Genomic DNA, 22,040 nt, shown 5'->3' with positions numbered 1-22,040 from the left:
GTTAGATCACTGAATGTATATTCAGTCAATATTTGTTTTTATAATTTATTTGCAAGCATTTTTTGAACTTGGTAATACTTATTATTGGTAATTAATATACTCACCTTATATTGATTCAATAACTTATTCAGTTATATTTTATTCACATTTTTGATCACTGGATTGCAAGCGCACTTAGCATATTCTTCTTAGCCTATTACACCGATATTAGTGTTTTTTTTTATTTTTTTTATTGCAGCTGCAATTTAAGGCGTTTTATAGCTTTTTAGTGTGGTTTTCTCTTTTTTCTTTATATGTTTGTACTTTCGACTTTTGTGTGACGGGTTTGTGTACTGACCATACAAAAACCTGACGTCAAGCCGTTGTCCGCCAGAAATTTACTAGCCTGTCTTCCAACATTTGTTGGCCGAAATTTGGACAACAATTGTCAAAAGGAGTGTACTAACGGTAAGATTTTAGGACAACAGTCTGTCAACAGACAATCCCCTGCCAACAATCGTACCGTGTGTACAAGGCTTTAGGTTTGGGATAGTTAGGGAAAATAGGGGTTCATTTACAAAGGGTAAATATTCTGTTCACTTTGCAAGGGAATTTTCACTTTCACTAAGATATGGAGGAAATTCTCTGACAATGTGGTGAAAATTCTGTTTGCACATGATTGGGTGATGGAATCCAAAAGATTCTCCTCATTCACTAAGCTAAGGGAAATTTCCCTTGCAAAGTAAACTATTTGCTTTTAGTAAATCAATCCTATAGTATTTGGAGTATTACTTTTTTTTTAATTAAGGAACTTCTGAAGCTCAGATATGAAAAAAGAGGGCTGGACATACCATGCTATTCCATATATCTGATTATTTTGTCTTGACTTTTATTATTAGACTTGACATTCACCCAACTGCTTTGTATTTCCTTTCAGTAATTAATGACTCATAAACTGAAACAAATGCCTATATCCATGTCACTTGAGATGTGTTTCACTTTAAATGAAAGATTTTCATAAAATGAATGAAGATCGCATGTTAAACTCCATCTCATCTCTAGTGTTTGTTTTTTGTGACAGAGACAAAGAATATTTGAAATGCTCTTTTTTTCTGGCTAGATGTATAGTAATCTGAGATAATTAGTCACCAACAATGTACATGACAAGTCTTGACATTTCATTCTCTTTTAAAACAACACTTATCATAGTACTCCATATGATTGTTCACTGAATTTGCATATAGAATAATTCTAGCTACTTCTGGATAATGGATAATTGTGTGAATGTACCCATTAATACAAGCCCATTGTCAGCTGTTGTGGGCCCTGATTTCTTTACAGTTGTAGGCTTTATGTAACGAACAGGCAGCATTGAAGTAATGGACTCATACTTTAGAGAGAATATTGATGTGACCATTGCTCACTTTCTTCTGGTAATGCTAGTGTTCCTGGAATCACACTGCTTTAGCAGTTTCAGTACATTGAGTCACTGCTTAAGAATAAGCGTTGGGATCAGGAGTTCTGACTTCGCATTTCATGGTCAGATTCCTGTAGAAGCAATCAGGCCTCTGCACTTGCCCTACCTAGCCATATCCAAATATATTCTTAATTGCCATTTTGAGCAAGTATGCAGCTAAATTACTTTTCCTAGAGAAGGAGGAATACAGTGCATGAGATGGAAGGTGTTATAGTAGTTTAGGTTAGGTGTGGTGGTGGGGGGGGGGGTTAGGTAGAGGATGTAATATGTGGCCAACATGTTAGTTGCAGTAGGATTCACAGGGGATAGGGATGGTAAAGTGGTTGAAAACCCTCAGACATGAAAAATTAACAAAGGTCATCCCACTATAGTGTGTACTAACCCAAATCCAAAGAACTGGTTTTTCTCTGATTCCTCTGCTGTCTGCATGAGTCCCTGTTTTAAGCTGACCCCTCAGTCTCACAGGAGATGGCCCGGCCAATCCCCGCTTTCTCCAGCACACAGCAGGTGACTCATACCCCCAGCTCTATGTTTCTCTGAGCCTGTAAATAGGAGGGTGTGTCACTTTCATCCAATCAGCTCTCAGATTATATTGATCTCTGTGTTTTACACTCCGCAATGTGTGTGACATCTGATACTTTCTGCTGCTGAGAAAAATACTTTCATCTGTGTGCTGTACAAGACAGATGCTTGCAGATACAACCTATGTAGGATTTGGCTCCTCTCTGTGTATCATTTGAGGCTTGTCACTCCACTTAGTTTATGTAAGGGTTTACAACCACTTTAAATTGATCCTGTCACATTTAACATAAATCCAAATTATAATTCTATACAATTGAAGCACATTTATACTCGCCTTTTCTCCAGTCCATGTTTTCAACCTTCGATCCTTTCCAGTGCTGCAGCCTCCAAATGCCTCTGACATTCAATGCTTCCAGTGATGTCCTATACCTGTGTCTCCCCTCTGCATGTAATAGTTCCAACCTTGGATCCCTAAATCGCTGCTGAGCTCTATAGGCCTGGTTCACACCTATGCATTTTTAGTGCTTTTTGCAGATTTGCACTACAGAACATGTTCCATAGGAAACCATGTTAAATGGACTGTAGTTTGTTTCTGCAAAATGCAAAAAGCACCAAAAAATGAATAGGCGTGAAACAGGCCTTATTCATGTAGGGGTCAGAGGATGGAACCATGGTGCACAGCAGGAGAGAGCTAGGGAGATGAGTGTAAATATTTTTTTTTTGTTTTTTTGCAGGCAACTTGAATACGGATTCATTTTATACCTGTCAGGATCATTTTAAACAGATCCTTTCACTACTCACTTTGCTGAGTAAACACAGGCAGGGAATCTGTATTTAAGCATATCTCAAGATTGACACTGAAAACTGCAGAGTAGTAAGTCTGATGTCATTGTTTTCTGTTCAACAGCTTTCAATGCTGAACTTGGAACATTTTTGTTCTTGCTGCAAAAAACACTGATGATAAAGGGATCGGGGGAAGAAGGGGTGCTGCAGATGGACTGGAGGTCCCTTAACCTGGCATATCAGGAATTGTGAATTTTGTATCAGAATTTCTGAGCTTATATTTTTGGGTAGGAGTGTTGAATCACAGCAGGAAGGGATTCTGTACGTGCTCCTAATACAGATCCCCTGCCTGGGTTTAATTGTCAACATAGCAGGTGGTGACAGGGTCTCTTTAGAAAAGCTTGGCTTTTCATAACCATGTGTGAACAAAAGTCAAGTGAGAGGTTGTTCTACCTAACTAGTAACCTTGTTGCTTATTTCACCTCATTCAGGCAATAATTCTAGGGGCAGGGTATGCTGGAACTTTTTAGTTCTTTTATAGATAGAGAGCCACAGGTTGACTTAGCTGTACAAGGCACATCTGCTGAGAAAGTTCATTAATAGGGTGCTGAGGCAGCAAGCAGCTCACAGGGTATGACCGTTTCAGCATGAAACTAGAGAAAGCAAAGTGAGTGTATTTTTGGCCCCACACAGTGATATTACCTAAGGATGACCTAATTCACGAAACAAGTCATATACGTGTTAATTAGGAGAGAAAAAAGCACACTGCAGATCTATTTAACAGGAAAGCATATGTAAGTCTTAATTTGTTATAACTGTTATGAATTTGCTAAATTAATTATCACTCTTGCTCAGAAAAGTGCAAATTAATAGCTTAGGCTCAGTAGTCTGCTACTACTGAGCATGATTCTAAAATGAAAAGATACTGTTGTTTCTGTGTAAGGAAGTGCCCTAAATCTAAGGGGAGTTAAATTGGAACTCCATACAAAAAAATATATTTATACTTTTAAAACACTGCAGAATATAAAAATGTTCCCACAATCACCTTTGCAATACATTTTAGAATGAGAGAGAAATGTTATGGACTGTGAGTCAATCACCATTTTTTCACAAAGCAAGTGGGGGGGGGGGGGGCAGGTGACACAAAAAGTGGCATTATGAGATAATGGTGTCACCCTGCTGGCTATGCAATGTGACAAGGATATGTGAAGCACAAACTGAACAGCTTTGCAAATATTGTGGAAGGGAAACAAGTCTATATATCATTTTAAACAGAGTATTTAAAGCTGCACTTTAAAAATGATCTTTATTGCATACGAACATTGGTCCAGCCTGGCAGAATGTGAATATGCAAATCTCATACCTTATGGGCGTTTCTCCAATCAGACAAGGTGGAGAGGAGGAGCAGTGATGTTACATCTCTTCCAATCATAGAACGTCTTCTATTCATTGAAAAAAAATAAAAGGAGTTCTATGAGTGGCAGCAGTGCTGGTTGAGCAAACCCCTGTAGTCACTGTGCAGAGAAGAAGCCACTCTCCACAGGACCTTGAAAAGTGCAGATACCACAGTACTATTAGAAAAAGCAGTGCAGCTTAAAACATAAAATAACATTTTAATAAATGAGTCCATAATGTTCACATTCAGGATGAATAACAAACACCACCAAGTGTCCAAATGAGTGCTTCTATGGATGAGATACAAGGTGATCAAGTGACAACCTCCACCAACGATATTCCTAGCAGCTCACCACAATGAATGGACCCCTGAGTAAATCAGACAGGTCACACAGGCAGTTCCCTCACAAGGGTATAACGGCTGGATCACTGGATATGCTGAACGCTGATGAGGAGTGCATTCCAATGGTAATGAGATCCCTTGTGCTCTGACCATAAGTTCCGGTTCACTCGTACATGGAATAGAAGCTGCAGAACATAGTGATCTCTCCATTTGATAAAAGTGTTTATTTAAAATAAAAGGTTACACTTACAAGTATAGCACTGTTCCTCAGTGCAAGGTGACAGGGCAGATAGTAAGCAAATCCACGAGGATCAATGACAAGACGCGGTTGACGTTATGCTAGTCACATGGTTCTGTACGCGTTGCGTCCCAGGGGGCAGGACTTCATCAGCGGTGAAAGAATGACGTGAGACACCCACTTTATACATCATAGACTGACACCTAAGGCCATTAGGACCTCTAGACCTCTTCATGTCAGATTAGGGGAACATGTAAAACAACATCAAGAAAGGATTAAAGACTCACAGTGTATCCATGCATTTCAAATTGGTCCATAACCAGAGCCCTAGGGTTTGAAATTCTGGGGCATTGAAAGAGTCACAAAGCATTGGTGAAGTGGCAAATTTATACGTCAACTCTGCTACAGGAAATCACATTGGATACATGAGACACAAGTTTTAGTACCAGCAGGCTTGAATGTTGATTTTGATGAGAATTGTTTTATTTCTGACCGTTAAGTTTATAATTTATGCAAGCACATGTTAATATGTGAATTTGTGTTGTTTTTGAGGATCAATGAGGACGGGGATTGATGTGCAATTATAATGAATGATCATTATCTAATCATTAACACAATTATTTGTATGATAGATGTTTTATCTTTTTAACTTACTGTGTGCATTTATGACCATTTTAAGATGGGAGTTATAGTGCAATATTTGTCCTCTCCTTAGGTTTTGATAACCATTTGATAGGTACAAGATGCATTCCTTCCGTATTGGTGGAGTTGGTAATGTACACTAGTTTCACCCTGGCAGGTTATGCTTGTCACGTACGTTTTTGTTTTAGGTCACTTCCTGGCTGGTACTAGGAGTCAGCAGGGTTACCATGGAGATTTATCATGTGTAATACTCCTAACGGCCTTAGATGTCAGTCCACGATATAAAAAGCGGGTGTCTCACATCATTCCATCACTGCTGATGAAGTCCCGCCCCCTGGAACACAGCACGTACAGAACCACGTGACTAGGGTGACGTCACCCGAGTCTTGTCGTTGATTCTCGTGGATTTACTTACTATCCAGTTACCTTGCACTGAGGAACAGTTGCTATACTTGTAAGTGCAACCTTTTATTTTAAATAAACGCTTTTATCAAATGAGAGCACTATATTCTGCTGCTTCTAATCCATGTACGAATGAACCAGAGCTTATGGTCAGAACACAAGGGATCTCATTACCATTAGAGTGCACTCCTCTTCAGCGTTCAGCATATCCAGTGATCCAGCCGTTATACCCTTGTGAGGGAACTGCCTGTGTGACCTGTCTGATTTACTCAGGGGTACATTCATTGAGGTGAGATGGTAGGAGGTTGTCACTTGATCACCTTGTATCTCATCCATAGATGCACTAATTTGGACACTTGGTGGTTTTTATTCATCCTGAATGTGAACATTATGGACTCATTTATTATGTAACATGTTATTTTATGTTTTGCGCTGCACTGCTTTTTCTACTTTTACCGCTATTTGGGATTTGATAATTTGACTCTCAGTGTTCAGCTGCTGTGGCTAGGTTTTTTAATTGCGCTGATTGATTTGCATTATATATAATCACCACAGTACTGCCGACTGATACAGCGATATTTGGTTTCCCCGGCCAACCCTCAGGTATGGGCTGTGCATACTTACATTGGCCCAAGCTGGACCAATGTAAGGCTGCTTTCACATTAAGGAGTTTTCTTTATCGTACATCACGGGACACATAGCACCATAATAATGACTATCTGGGTTATATGCTACCTTTAGGTGATTGGACACTGGCAACCAATAGTAAGAAGGTTCCTCCCATATAACCCCTCCCATACAGGAAGTACCTTTAGTTTTTTGCCAGTGTCTTGAAGGTGATGGTCACGGCTGTGGAAGTTCTTCAAATTTTCTTCAATAAATGTCCCAGTAAGGATGTTATATCGGATCCATTCGGATGGCATAAAAAAAAAGCTAAAGTGGATGGTACCCGAGCCTTGGTTCAAGAACGAGGTTTTGCTTGTAATGTGTCCTTTAAGGCGCTGGACCCTTGTTATATGGTATCCCTGGTCTTTTACTTGCCCAAGGGAACCAAAAGGGTGCTTTACAGGTCCAGGAGTGTGGACCCCGTACAAAGGGTACCCGGTCCTTGAAGGTCCTCAGTAGCGCTACCTGCCGTGATGGGGGAAGATTGGGCCTGTATCAGCCCCTGCAGCGAGGACCGGTGAGTACTCCCTCTGGGAGGCCTAACAATACTACTGTTGTTGCTAAACATGAGATGTCTTAGTGTAGGCCTTGTGTCTCACTGCAAGCTGTTGTAGCAGAGGTTACAGAGAAGCTGACAGATGCAGCTTATGCGAGTGGCTCCCACACGTGGCGGCATGTTCCGCGCATGAGCGCGTGCGTGCACAGTGCTCGTGCGCAGGTGACGGTCGCCACGTGTGTCACGGCGTGCCTGTGTGTGCGCCATGCGGGGTGCGCAGTAGAGCAGGGGCGCGCGTGCGTCATGGGGCGGCGCACGAGTATAGAGGGAGGTCACGCACCTGCATGTTTAATGCTGCTTGTCAGTTAGGCTCACAGAAGCCTTGTGTGCGGTGGGACACAGAGGTCTGGGCGTAAGTTTGAACACTTGCAACAGGTTGAAGGCTGTTAAAGGCTGTGGTAGCAGCTGTACGCTGGATCCAGCCATATAACTTAGAGGGAGTGCCTTTTTTTTCCTCAAAACTTGTAAGCAATGTCTTCCAGGAAATGAGGTACAGGGAGCAGGGCAAGTCCAGGGGTTAAAGGGACTCCTTCAAAAACAGGAGATCAACCTCAGGTTACTGCAGCATCAGTCTCCCCTGAAAGACCTGCGGCATTTGACCTGGCTGAGCCATTGCAGTTGTCAGGCGTAGTGGCCACTACCAATATCCCTGCATCAGCCTATGTTACTAAGGATGATTTAACATCAGCCCTCGCTGGCCTTGAAGGCAAAATAGCGGGTATGATTGCTACAGTAACACAGGGAGGGAAGAAACGTCCTAGATCTCCCTCCCCTGAGCCTGGTCCCAGTGGTGAATCACTTCCAGGATTCTTTTGGCATGGGTCCCTGTGATTTGGATCCAGAATGGGCCGAGGATTTGGAGGAGGAGGCCATTAAAGACGAGGAGGAGGGAGAGGCTGAAGAGTCCTCGGCTGGGGATTCAGGTTCTGAAGAACCAATTTCGGCCTCTCAATCCCAGAAATTGTTTATCCAGTCCTTGGCTGAGATGGGGAGAGCTGGATTTAAATTATCTCCGGTACAGGGACCAGGACCCTCCTGTTCTACATTAGGATCCTTGCATCCTCAACCAGGTTCCCAGGTGTTTCCTTTGCAACCTTTATTGGAATAGGTAATTTACGCTGACTGGGACCACCCGGGCAGGACATACTTGCCTCCAAAAAGGTTTTCTTTTTTATATCCTATGGAGGAAAAATTCAGGAAGAAGTGGGATACACCTTTGGTTGATGCTGCCATTTCTTCAGTGAATAAAAGTCTGACCTGCCCAGTGGATAATGCCCAGGGATTTAAGGATCCGGCAGATAAAAAAAACTGGAATCCTTACTAAAAGCTTCCTTTGGGTCAGCAGTACAACCGGCAGTTGCGGCTATCAGTATTTGTCAGGCGTTGAAGGAACCTGCTTGTTCAAGAGGAAGTTTCTGATGAACTGTCAGAACTTCCTTGCGCTTTATGTTTTGCGGTAGACGCATTAAAGGACTCGATCCAGCATATGTCCCATTTTGCGCTATTCTCAATCCATATGCGCAGAGTACTGTGGTTGAAGAATTGGTCGGCCGAGACGCCATGCAAGAGGCTACTCGCGGCTTTTCCTTTTCACGGTGAGCGTCTATTTGGGGAAGATTTGGATAAATATATCCAAAAAATCTCAGGAGGGAAAGGTTCCTTACTTTGCTGTTAAAAGAAGGAGTAAGCAGCCTTCCTTTAAGATTCCCAATGCTCCTGGCCCAAGTGCCTCTTCCCCTAAAAGGTATCGACGGCCTCAGCCACCTACCTTTAAGAAGCCTCAAGGTCAAAAAAGACCCTTGTCCCAGAAACCAGCTAAAGCCAATTCCAAGTCTTCCTTGTGAAGGGGCGCCCCCATTCTTACGTGTGGGGGGGCAGACTGCGATGGTTCGCAGATGCTTGGAGAAAATTGGTTCAGGACAGGTGGGTTATTTACACCATATCTCAGGGTTACAAAATAGAGTTTCGGGATTTTCCCCCAACTCGATATTTTGGTATCCAGAGTCCCATTAGACCCGGGGAAAAAGAGGGGCCTATTCCTCGGTTTAGAACAGCTGGAAAGGCAGAAGGTAATTATCGAGGTCCCACAAAAAGAAAGATTCAAGGGGTTCTATTTACAGTACCGAAGCCGAACGGAGAGGTAAGGCCCATCTTGGACCTCAAATCCCTCAATTCCTTTCTAAACGTCCGAACCTTCCGGATGGAGTCGGTTTGTTCAGTAATCGCATCCTTGAGAAAAGGAGATTTTTTGGTGTCCATAGACATCAAAGACGCATACCTTCATATACCGATATTCGGTCCGCATCAAAGATTCCTGCGATTTGCAGTAGAAGGGTTTCATTTCCAATTTGTGGCACTCTCATTCGGTCCCTCAGGTATTCACAAAGGTTCTGGCCCCAGTGTTGGCATTCCTAAGGTCCCGGAAGATCTCGGTGGTAGGATATCTGGACAACCTTCTTTTAAGGGACCAAGCTTACTCCACCATGGTAGAAAACATTACGACTACGGTCCATTTCCTAAGGTTCCTAGGCTGGATTCTAAATATAGACAAGTCGGCCCTTCATCCAGCTCAGGTCTTAACATATCTGGGTCTGATGTTGGACACAACCCAAGAAAGGGTAATTCTACCTCCCTTAAAGGTCAACTCTATAGTGGAGCTGGTTCAGAAGGTCAAGGGGGTAGAAGGTCCTTCGATTCGTCTGTGCATGAGGCTGTTGGGCAAGATGGTGTCATCCTTCAGCACAGTTCCCTATGTGCAGTTTCACTCCAGGATGTTCCAGAGAGCTATCTTGGGAGCTTGGGACAAGTCGGTTCAAACTTTGGATCATCCCATGTCTCTATCCCTACAGGTAAAGAGGGAACTCTCTTGGTGGGCAAAGACCAGCAACTTGAACGGTGGAAAATCCCTTCCACCAGTACCCTGGAAAGTAGTAACTACGGACGCCAGTCGTCTAGGCTGGGGAGCAGTCCTGGAAGAGGCTTCCGTCCAGGGTTTATGGTCTCAGGTAGAGAAGACCTTGCCCATCAATCTGCTGGAAATTCGGGCCGCTCGCTTGGCTCTCCTATTTTGGACGTCCAGACTGCGGGGGTTTCCTGTCCAAATCCAGTTCGACAACTCCACGGTGGTGGCATACATCAACCACCAAGGGGGCACCCAGAGTTGGGCGGCCAAAAGAGAAGTAAATCACATATTAACTTGGGCAGAGAGACATGTGCCATTTCTGTCGGCAGTCTTTATTCCAGGGGTGGACAATTGGCGGGCAGACTACCTAAGTCGCCAGCAGCTACTACCGGAGGAATGGTCTCTTCACCCCAAAGTTTTCCTTCAGATCTGCCAGCACTGGGGGATGCCAGCTGTGGATGGCTATTGAGACCAGGGTGCTGAAGGACCGTGGTATCAGAGGTTCAGTCTTATCTACTCTGATAAATGCTAGAAAGCCAGTTTCTAGAAGTATTTACCATAGGGTCTGGAAAGCGTACATTTCCTGGTGCGAGAAGAAAGGATGGCATCCTCGCAAGTATGCGATTGGAAGGATCCTTGCCTTTCTTCAATCAGGAATTGAGCTAAACTTATCTTTAGGAACCATTAAAGGGCAAATTTTGGCCTTATCAGTTTTTTCCAGAGGCCAATTGCATCTCATTCTTTAGTGCGAACCTTCGTCAAGGGGGTACTGCACTTAAAACCGCCGGTTAAGCCTCCCTTATGTCCCTGGGACTTGAACTTGGTGCTATCAGCCATACAGGTTCAACCCTTATTCCATATTCCTTTAATTCAACCCTTATTCCATTTTCCTTTAATTCTGTTGACCAGGAAATTGTTTTTTCTGGTAGCCATAACTTCGGCTAGAAGGATGTCTGAATTGGCCACCCTTTCATGTAAAAAACCTTTTCTATTTTTACATCAGGACAAGGTGGTGATGCGCCCCCGTCCAGATTTTTTACCTAAGGTAGTTTCCTATTTTCATTTTAATCAGGATATCATTATGCCCCCCTTTTTTCCCAATCCTAAGACGAAAGAGGAAAAGTGGCTTCACTCACTGGATGTGGTGAGAGCAGTCAAGGTTTACTTAAGCATGTCAGCTCCTTTTGGAAAACTGATTCCCTTTTTGTTCTGCCAGAGGGTCCTAAGAGGGGACAGGCAGCAACTAGTTCTACTATCTCTAGGTGGATTCGCCAACTCATTATCCAGGCTTATGAGTTGAAACACAAGGTTCCACCTTGATATCTCAAAGCTCACTCTACTAGAGGAGTTAGTACATCGTGGGCAGTGCGCCAGCAGGTGTCTATGGTTTAGGTTTGCAAAGCGGCCGCTTGGTCTTCAGTTCATAAGTTCACCAGGTTTTACCAGCTGGACGTTAGATCTCAAAAGGAGATTATTTTTGGCCACAGCGAGCTGCGAGCGGCTTTATAAGTCCTGGGCCTGAAGGGGATTTAAGAATACTTTGCCCTACCCTCAAATGCATTGCTTTAGGACATCCCAGATAGTCATTATTATGGTGCTCTGTGTCCCGTGATGTACGATAAAGAAAAATGAATTTTTAAAACAGCTTACCTGTAAAATCCTTTTCTTGGAGTACATCACGGGACACAGAGGTCCCTCCCCTCTTTTCTGGGATCTTCATTGCTTGCTACAAAACTAAAGGTACTTCCTGTATGGGAGGGGTTATATGGGAGGAACCTTCTTACTATTGGTTGCCAGTGTCAAATCACCTAAAGGTAGCATATAACCCAGATAGTCATTATTATGGTGCTCTGTGTCCCGTGATGTACTCCAAGAAAAGGATTTTACAGGTAAGCTGTTTTAAAAATCCATTTTTTCAAGTGCTTTTGCATATTAAAAAAAAGCCCCTGAAAAGCTCATGAAAAATGCATTTCTTTAAAATCAATGAATATGTTCACACTGGGGCGATGCGCTTCCATTGCAATGCAAAAAATCCAGCTTGCAGCATTTTTGGAGCATGTTTGGGGAGCTAAAAAAAACACACCAAAAACACACCTTCCCATTGAAAGCAATGGAAAATGCGGTAAAAACCTGGAAAAAAACGCACCCACGATGAATTTTTGGTGCGGTTTTTGATTCACATGTCCTTTTAAAAACCACACCACAAATGCGGTAAAATCTCAGCAAAAACGTATTTGCAGCGGATCAGTGTGAAAGTTGTATGTATAAAGATCATTCCTGAAGTTCAGCTTTAACTGTCGTGTTTTTAGCTTTGATTGGTTTGGCTTTAATAGTGGAATGGCCAATTACATCATTTTACCTTAGCAGTACACCACCGGGGTTCATGCAAACAGACCGCAAGCTGGATACAGACTATACAGCTTTTGTTCGATTTCCTTTAGATTTACCTTCAACTATGTAGTGCAAGGGGCCTGACTGATTGCATACAAATTGAATGTGTTTAGGTTTGACCTCAAATTATATGATTTTGGTAAATCTAAAGGAAAAAAATCTAAAGAGAATTGTATCGTGTGTATCCAGCTGTACTTGGTAAAGGATCAAGCTGTTTGTTACTTATGTACAGTATATACACTGCTCAAAAAAACTAAAGGAACACTTTTTAATCAGAGTATACCATCAAGTCAATTACACTCCTGGGATATGGATCTGGTCAGTTAAGTAGCAAAGGGGGTTGTTAATCAGTTTCAGCTGCTTTGGTATTAATTAAATTAACAACAGGTGCACTAGATGGGCAATAATGAGATGACCTCCAAAACAGGAATGGTTTTACAGGTGGAGGCCACTGTCATTTTTTTTCCCTACTCATCTTTTCTGACTTTTTTTTTTCACTAGTTTTGCATTCGGCTAGGGTCAGTGTCACTAGTGGTAGCATGAGGCGATACCCTATAGAGGTTGCCCAGGCAGTCCAACTCCTCCAGGATGGCACAACGTGCCATTGCCATAAGGTTTGCTGAGTCTCCCAGTACAGTGCCAATAGCATGGAGGAGATTCCAGGAGACAGGCTGTTATCTAAGAGAGCTGGACAGGGCCGTAGAAGGTCCCTAACCCATCAGCAGGACCGGTATCTGCTCCTTTGTGCAAGGAGGAACAGGACGAGCACTGCCAGTGCCCTACAAAATGACCTCCAGCAGGCCACTGGTCTGAAAATCTCTGACCAAACAATCAGAAACAGACTTCATGAGGGTGGCCTGAGGGCCTGAAATTCTCTAGTGGGTCCTGTGCTCACTGCCCGACACCGTGGAGCTTGATTGGCATTTGCCATTTAACACCAGAATTGGCAGGTTGGGTATTGGCGCCCTGTGTTTTTCACAGATGAGAGCAGGTTCACCCTGAGCACATGTAGCAGACTTTAAAGCGCTTGGAGAAGCCGTGGGAATGTTATGCTGCCTGTAACATTGTTCAGCATGGCCAGTTTGGTGGTGGGTCAGTGATGGTTTGGGGAGGCATATCTATGGAGGGACGCACAGACCTCTACAGGCTAGACAATGGCACCCTGACTGCCATTAGGTATCGGGATGAAGTCCATTGAATGGCCCCACGCTTGCCTGCCTTAATCCAATAGAACACCTCTAGAACATTGTGTTTTGGTCCATCCGACGCCACCAGTTTGCACCTCAGTCTATTCAGGGGCTTAGTGATGCCCTGGTCCAGATCTGGGAGGAAATATCTCAGGACACCATCCGTCGTCTCATTAGGAGCATGCCCCGAGGTTGTCAGGCATGCATACAAGCATGATGGGGCAATACAAACTACTGAGCACCATTTTGAGTTGCAATGAAATTTCAGCAAAATTAACTAGCCTGCTGCATCCTTTTTTCACATATTTTTGGGATGTCTTTGAATTCAGCCCTCTGTAGGTTGACCATTTTCATTTCCATCAAATGATGTGGCATGCTTTCGTTCCTAACATTACCAGTCCATATCAGTATAGATATCCAGCATGATATTTTTCCCCACTGAAATCTGAGGTGTTTTCAAAGTGTTCCTTTTTTGAGCAGTGTAGTATGGCAAATACTTTTTTTTGGATTCTATGAACCAGGGCCAGACTGTGCCCCTCAGATTTCAGTTGCAGCAGCAATGAGGGCCAGGGGATAGAGTTTAGCCATGCCAAGTCACCATAGCTGCACAGTGCCCTGCCCCTAATCATGCACTGCATCATTCATTTCCATGATGTAGGCTGAATAGTGAGGATGCCTTTCTTTGTTATGGTTCTGACAGCCAGCATCATAGAAATGGATGACTTTGATCAAGGATGGGCATTCAGAAGAGAGCAGAAGGCTTCTTCAGTCCAGACCTGCTCCACCTTCCACCCCTCTGCCATGATGCCACAGTGAGGATCAGTTAAGGACTGTTTGTAGGGGACTGATTTTGATGCAATGGGGGAACTCTAATGTGAAGAGGGAACCCCCACACACACACATGGCACCAAAAAGAGGGTGATATAATTATCCAGTGCAGATGTCAATGTCCTCCATCTCAATAAATACAGTTCAGGATTGATATTGAGAAAAGTTGAACATGTGCTCTTTGTTGCAGTCACATAGAGGCATGGGAAACTAGCACTCCCTGTTCACTTTTGCACTGCCTCTGCACTATCCAAAAGACGTTACTTCCACACCATGACTCGTGGTATAGAAGCATGCCAAGTAAATATGGAATACTGGCTCCCCGTATCTGTCACACTGTGTGACAAACTGTCAGTGATTCATACACAGCCAGTGCCAGCAGGGAGACCTGGAGAGACAGAAAAACCGGGATAACTAGATGGAGAGGATAAAACAAAGGTGTGTTGACATTATGCCACCTGACTTTTTACTGCGCCCCCAGATCAGATGGGCTAGATCAATCCCTGCTTTAAACCAGCAAAATTTCCTAAGAATGGTGTTTCCAACAAATGTGAGTGTAAGGACACACATGGAAGAGTTTAGAATAATCTCAAATGATCCCATGGCGAGTACAAAACTAAGTAGTTTATTTCAGGCAAAAGATTGTTTATTTGCAAGGCATTATGTTTTTTTTACAATATATGGAAGCAGTTAAATAGATGCACAGTATGTACATTGTACCATTCTTGGAATGGTATTTAAATATATACACCACTAACATTTTTTCCAGTATCCCTATGAAACAAGGTAATTTCAGATGAAAGTAGAAGCCCAGTTCAACCTATAGGTCTTCGAAGGTGGTTGTAGGCAAATAAAAAAAAATTATACATGTTTGTTATGTAAGGAAATACCACATGCTCAAGGAAGCTGGTTATACAGAAATCCTTATTGCCACTTCACCGGATAGAGCAATAAAAAAGGACTATGTTCCATAATATAGCAAAATAGAAAGGGATATGTTGTTTTAAGAGACTATAAATATAACGTGGGACCTGGCACAAGTATGCTCTTATTTCAGTGTGCCAAAGATTATTTGCACATTTGTCCTTAAAATATATTTTACCGTTGGCAACTGTTAGCATGAAACAGGGGTGGTCTGCACAGTCTATGTACACTTTTAACATACATTTATACTACCATAACTTTATAATAAAGCTTTATATAGCAGATACACGCACCCATTGTCTATCACATGCTTATATAAAATGATTGAGAGGTGGAATGAAAATTATGTGTACTGTAGTAATAAATGTATTAAAGCTTTGGTTGGACAGAGTTTATTTGGCCATCATAGACCCATTAATCATTGACAACACTCCTGATTCAAGCATTGGCTATAATGATCAAAATGTTTTTGACAAGAGCTTAGGATGTTAGAGGTTTGCATTATGTATTTAGAGACTTTCAGACTCATCTCCAAGTATCACAGTGGGGTCTGCTGTTGAATAGGTAGCTGTCGCCCCATTCATCTTTCTCAGATCAAATTTTACTTACACAATACACCCCTAAAGCTGAAGTTAAATATATATATTTCTTTATCGTACATCACGGGACACAGAGCACCATAGTAATTACTATGTAGGTTATAGGCCACCTTCAGGTGATGGACACTGGCACACCCTAAACAGGAAGTTGCCCCCCTATATAACCCCCCATACCGGGAGCACCTCAGTTTTTTCGCCAGTGTCTAAGGTGTTGGTCACGAGAGAGCATGTGCTCTGAAGAGCTCCACTGGAGGGATCCTTGCTGGATTTAAACAGCCTCCATAGACCATATCCATCCAAAGTGCCACTGAGGCTAAGGTGGATGATACCCAGGCCTCGTATACGAAGCACGAGATTTTACCTGTAATGCCTTTCCTTGCAGGGCTGGACCCTGGGACCCAGGGCTTTTTAGTCTTGCTTACATTACCTAAAGCTTTTCCTGGTGGGGCGCTAATACAGGTCCAAGGGAGTAGAACCCTGATAAAAAGGGACCGATCCTTGAAGGTTTGCTAACGCAGCCCGCCATGATGGGTGAAGTTTGGATCTGTCTGACTTCAGCAGTATCCTGCCACGAGGATAAGGTAAGGGAAGAAGCCTAGGAACTTTAAAAAGTCCACCTATGGTTTTTTCTTTCATGAAATGTTGTCATGCCTTAAAGTCCCCACTAGAGGGAGTAAATGCATATACCTTTAACGTTGCCTCTCAGTCAGCTCTGTGAATGCAGGTGTGTGGTCTCATTCATGCAGCTCGTCAGGGGATTCCTATCAGGAAAGAAGTAATTTTTTCTTCCCCCTGAGGGAAGGGGCTAGCAGGTACATCAAGTGTACTCCCGCCCAACCCCCCCCCCCCTCGGAGGGGTGCGGTAGCTTCCCATATATTTTGTATGTGTATCGTGTTTTTTCTGTGTCACAGCGGTGGATGATCCGGCCTCCCCCCCCCACCCCTCCTCACACTGGGTCTGCCAACTGGCAAGACTCGTCGAACGCCGCTCCCGTGCACGAACCACTTCAAAATTGAAAAAGGGGGGGTGGGTTAATGTGCGGAGGGGACATGGCTTAAGCATTGCGCCGTGTGTGGAATGTAGCGTCCACAAGACACACGGCGCAGGCGCTGGGGACACAGAGTTTACAGATACAAACAGTGTTTGCTTCGGCAGCACATACACAAAAAAGATACAACTCTCCTCAGCAAAAGAGCTGGAGATACAGCTGCAGATCACACAGGACCCAGGAGCGGTGGGGTCACGTAAGGCGCTGCATACAGGCATTTTTCCAGTAAAGGAAACACTTTTTACTCAGCACCAAGCTGAACTCTATTAGCTGCATTGTATGCTAGACTATTGCTCAGCAAGTAGTGCATTTACTTAGTGCCTCTGCTTTTATGCTTAGCACTATGGCTCCCAAAAAAGACACCACAAAGAAGGTACCAAAAATTTCACCCCCAGTTGCTGGGAACTCCAGTTGTGCCTCCACACTGTCATCCTCTTCCTGAAATATCAGATGTGGCAAGCCAAGGTGAGTAATTTGAACCAATTGGTGGTGCAGTTGCTTCTCACATCTCAGCCCCCTGTATACATGACTGAAGATGCATTTTCCTCCGCCCTGCTGGGCCTAAAAGGAAGATTAGCGGCTTTAATCGCATCCTCCATCCAAGAGGATAGGAAGCATGTTAGATCCCCCTCTCCCACCTTAGACCCTTTACCAAGGGCACAGTGGGTAGAGGATGAGGTGTTACTCTCAGGCGATGAGGAGGAAAAACAAACCAATTACTCCTCTGTGGAGGAGACAATGGTGGATGAACCTTTTTCAGCCTCGCAATCTGAGAAATTGCTGGTACAATCTCTTAGGGAGATGGTTCGTTCCACTTTCCAGCTACCCCTAACAGAGCCTGCTGAAAGTTCTATTTCTTCTTTAGGTTCCTTAAAACCTTCAAAGCCTTTGCATGCGTTTCCTGTCCATGCATTACTAGAAAAGCTTATTTATGCTGAATGGGATCACCCGGATAAGCATTTTCTCCCTCCAAAGAGATTCACCAAAAAATGGAATGTACCAGCAGTTGACGCTGCAAATTCCACTTTGTATAAAATTCTAACTTGTCCAGTAGACAATGCACAAATGCTTAAGGATCCAACAGTTAAAACGTTGGAATTCCTGTTAAAATCCTCTTTTTCCTTGACAGGTGCCACTACTCGGCCTGCAGTCGCTGCAATAGGCATCTGTCAGTCCCTAAAGGACCAGTTTAGACAGGCCCTTAAGGTGGTTCCTGCACAACAAGCCTGGGATTTGCCCGAACTTCCAAAAGCATTATGTTTTTCCATAGACGCCATAAAAGATTCTATTCACCAGGCGTCCCGCCTTGCGCTTGTGCTAGTACACATGCTGTCATGGTTATGCAATAGAGTTTGTCGATCAGCATACCTGTCTCCATGTGTTCATCTCTAGAGACCAGCTGACCCTCACCTGACTGCTTTTGTAACCTCTCCTCTAAGCATGACTCCACCCCAGGCCCTAGCAGGGAACCCTATATTAACCTGTGCACTGCAGGCCAGCAGTGCTGATCAACCATTGTGTGTTAGCCTCTGTGTGTACTTGCTGTGTTTCCTACATCTGATTCCTGTTACCGACTTTGATCTGTTCTTAACTATTCCTGTCTGCTCGTGACCCTAACCTTTGGCGTGTTCCCGACCATCCCTGTTTGCCTGTAACCCTGAACCTTGGCGTGTACTCTGTTGTCCTTGTCTGCTTGTGGCCCTGACCTTGGCTTGTCCCTTACTTTCCTTGTTGTTCCAGCCTGCTGCCTCCTTCCTCTTCTCCTGTAGTCTACCGTGAGCGTGAGCTGTGAGACCCTGGGGGCCGCAACCTAGAGCCAGACTGCAGCGCAGTCCATCCTTACCATTAAAGGCTCTGATGAACACCTGCTGGCTCTTAGACTCCGCGCCCTGGGGGCTGCGCTGATAATCAATCATCACAGACCCCCCCCCCGTCAGAGGACCAGCCGATCGGCTCTCCTCGACTCACATCTGTCAGTTGTGAGAGAGGAAAAGCTGATCAACGGCTCTTCTTGTTTACACTGTGATCAGCTCTGATTGGACACGGCTGATCACATGGTAAAGAGTCTCCATCAGAGACTCTTTACCTAGATCGGTGTTGCGGTGTGCAGACTGACACACCGCAACAACGATTGCCGTGATGAGCGCCCCCGGGGGAGCGCAGTGGCTTGATATCCTGGCAACGTCATATGACGTCTGGTCAGGATATCGCAACCACTTTGCCGCTGTCATTTTGCTATATGGCAGATGGCAAGTGGTTAAAAAAGGGGCTCCAGTCCCCCCCCAAAAAAAAAGACAGCTACACATATTGTAGCTGCTGACTTTTAATATTAGGACACTTAACTGCCCCTGAATCCAGCGCTGTCCTCACCTGAGCCAATTCTTCAATCAGCTTCAGGACCAGATGCTGGCTTCACAGCCAGCTTCTAAGTACACTTGCGTGAGACATGCTGCACTTTGTGAATGGTTCTGCAGTCTTCTGGGACTTGTGATATGTCCCAGAAAGCTATGGGGGAAGAAGGGGGGCTAAACTTTTGCACGGATCACCAAGGGCAATCCGACCGGAAGTGGGGGAGCAGGTACCTGTCAAAATCAGAATAAAGTGCCAAATGTAAAGGATGGGGGGGGCGGGAGCAGAACTTTGGGTGAAGTTCCGCTTTAAAGCATAACTCCACTTTTGTTGAGAAAAAAAAACATTCCCCTCTGGGTGATCTATGTACATTACAAGGATTATAACAACCTTTGTTGCAGATTCCTACCTTTTGTTACTCTGAAAAAAATCATATTGTTCCTCTGTGCTGAGTGCTAATGGTAGTGGTTTCATATTTATCAGTCAGCTGTGACAGCTGCAGAGCACTAATGCTGGGTCTGCATCCCTTTAGATGTGTTTCCTAATACATTTTTGTTGCAGGGGATGCCAGAAATCTGACTTGTATCTAAGTCAGACTTCTGGGAAAATTTGTGAGCCAATCACACAAGCAGAAAATGATGTTTGTGGGGAGTGGTCAGTACACATTCTGTTTACAGAACACCTCCAGGTAGCCATATTGCAATGAATTTACAGAACATTTGAGTGGCTGCAGATTGAAAAGGAAAGGTCATTTTTAATAACATTCAATTACAATATGACTTGTGTCGCAATTGTATATGCTATATTATTTTTTCTTTATTTGCTATTTTTTTTTACCACAAAAGTGGAATTGCCCTTTAAGTATGTATATTTATGTGTATTCTATTACTTGCTGGCGTCTGCTTCTAGCTAAAAATCATCCCTACAGCGTCTCCTTTACAGCTGCTGGATACTGCCTTGAGCAGCTGTCTTTTGGCCATTACACATACCTGATGTGTTTGGGGCTGTATCCTCCCCAAAAATATACTAAACTTGAGCTTTTAACTTTATGTTGTATGCATGTAATAAATCAAAAGTTTTTTTCTAGATTTAGATGGAGTGGGGAAGGCTTAGAACTACCTTTTTCAAATGCTATTCAGTTATTTACCCTCACTTCCTGTCTTGCTGACAATGGTTTCACCACACAGGAAGTAAGGGAAAATCTGCAACTAGGACACAGAGGTTGTTGATTCCCTAAAGGCAAATAGACTGTGCACTCTGCAAGTGCACTTAGTCCAGACCTTACTAAATGAGGGCAAGCTCTGCTGACTTCCATCTTACAATCCTGTGCAAGCAAAAATGTTGCTATTTTTTATTTATTTTCCCTGCATGTGATTCTTTGCAAAGTGAAGCTTCACCTCGTTTACAAGGCTGTGGCGCAACTGCACTTGCAGAGTGCACAGTTTATTTGCGTTTAGTAAATCATCCACAGAGAAAAATTAAAATCCATAGATAGCATTCCCCTAATGTACTAAAGAAAAACCTTTTTATATCTGTCTGGCATGTTGTTGAAGTGTTCCCTCCACTTGTCTGGTAAAACGTCCGTAAGATAGAAAGCGAGGATACATTTCTTTAACTGAGCCCTGGATAGCTGTAAACACATTATATGTACAAACCTTCCCACTTTCTTAAAAGCTAAGAAAAAAAACAATGACATTCCGTTTAACCACTTCAGCCCCGGAAGGTTTCACCCCCCTTAATGACGAGGCAATTTTTTGTGATACGGCACTGTGTTATTTTAACTGACAGTTGTGCGGTCATGCGACGCTGTACCCAAAAAATATTTGTCCTTTTTTTCCCCAAAAAGAGCTTTCTTTTCGTGGTATTTGCTCACCCCTGCGGTTTTTATTTTTTGCATTATAAACAAAAAAAGAGCGAAAATTTAGAAAAACAAAATATTTTTTACTTTCTGCTATAAAACATATGCAATAGAAAAATGTAAAACATTGAATTTCTTCATCACTTTATGCCAATATGTATTGAGCTACATATTTTTGGTAAAAAAAATCCCAATAAGTGTATATTGATTGGTTTGCGCAAAAGTTATAGCGTCTACAAACAATGGGTCATTTTTATTTATATATTTTTTTACTAGTAATGGCGGTGATCAGCTATTTTTAGCGAGACTGCGACATTGGGGCTGACCAATCAGACACCTAACTGACACTTCTGACACCTTTTTGGAGACCAGTGACACAAATACAGTGATCAGTGCTAAAATTATGCACTGTAACAATAAGCCAGTCTGTTATAATGATGGGCCAATAGAAATGTATATGGTAGGAGGGAGTGGGAAATCTACCCAGAAGTTTTAGAGCTTTGCCCATCTTGGATGACCCAACATTTGGCTAAACCTGGGACAATTATTTGCAGGTCTTTCTAGGTAGCTGAAAGTTATACCTGTTAACAGCTTTAATTTAAGTGATCAAATCTCTTTAAAGCCCAATTCCAGGTTGGAAAAAATTATTCCCTTTGCAGTAAGGCCCTTGCCCTACAAGGGTTAAATGTTAATTCTAAGGGGTAGAGGAATGGGCTGTATTACTTACCTTACCCCTCACTTTGGCAGGTTCTGGCACCTTCCACTTCTCTCTGATGGGCTGTGGGCAATTCCTTGATATCAGCACATGTAGGACTATTGTATGTGGAGAAAGCAAGTTTTGAACTGAGAGGAGGCTGTAGGGGACCAGTTGCACATATGGAGCCTGCCTGCCAGAGCGATGACCTAGCCCTGGTTCACATTGCAGCGATTTGGCAATTTTTCTGGCAATG

This window comes from Aquarana catesbeiana, linkage group LG05 (genome assembly GCF_042186555.1).
Source record: "Aquarana catesbeiana isolate 2022-GZ linkage group LG05, ASM4218655v1, whole genome shotgun sequence".
Taxonomy (NCBI): Eukaryota; Metazoa; Chordata; class Amphibia; order Anura; family Ranidae; genus Aquarana; species Aquarana catesbeiana.
This window is presented reverse-complemented; position numbering follows the sequence as displayed.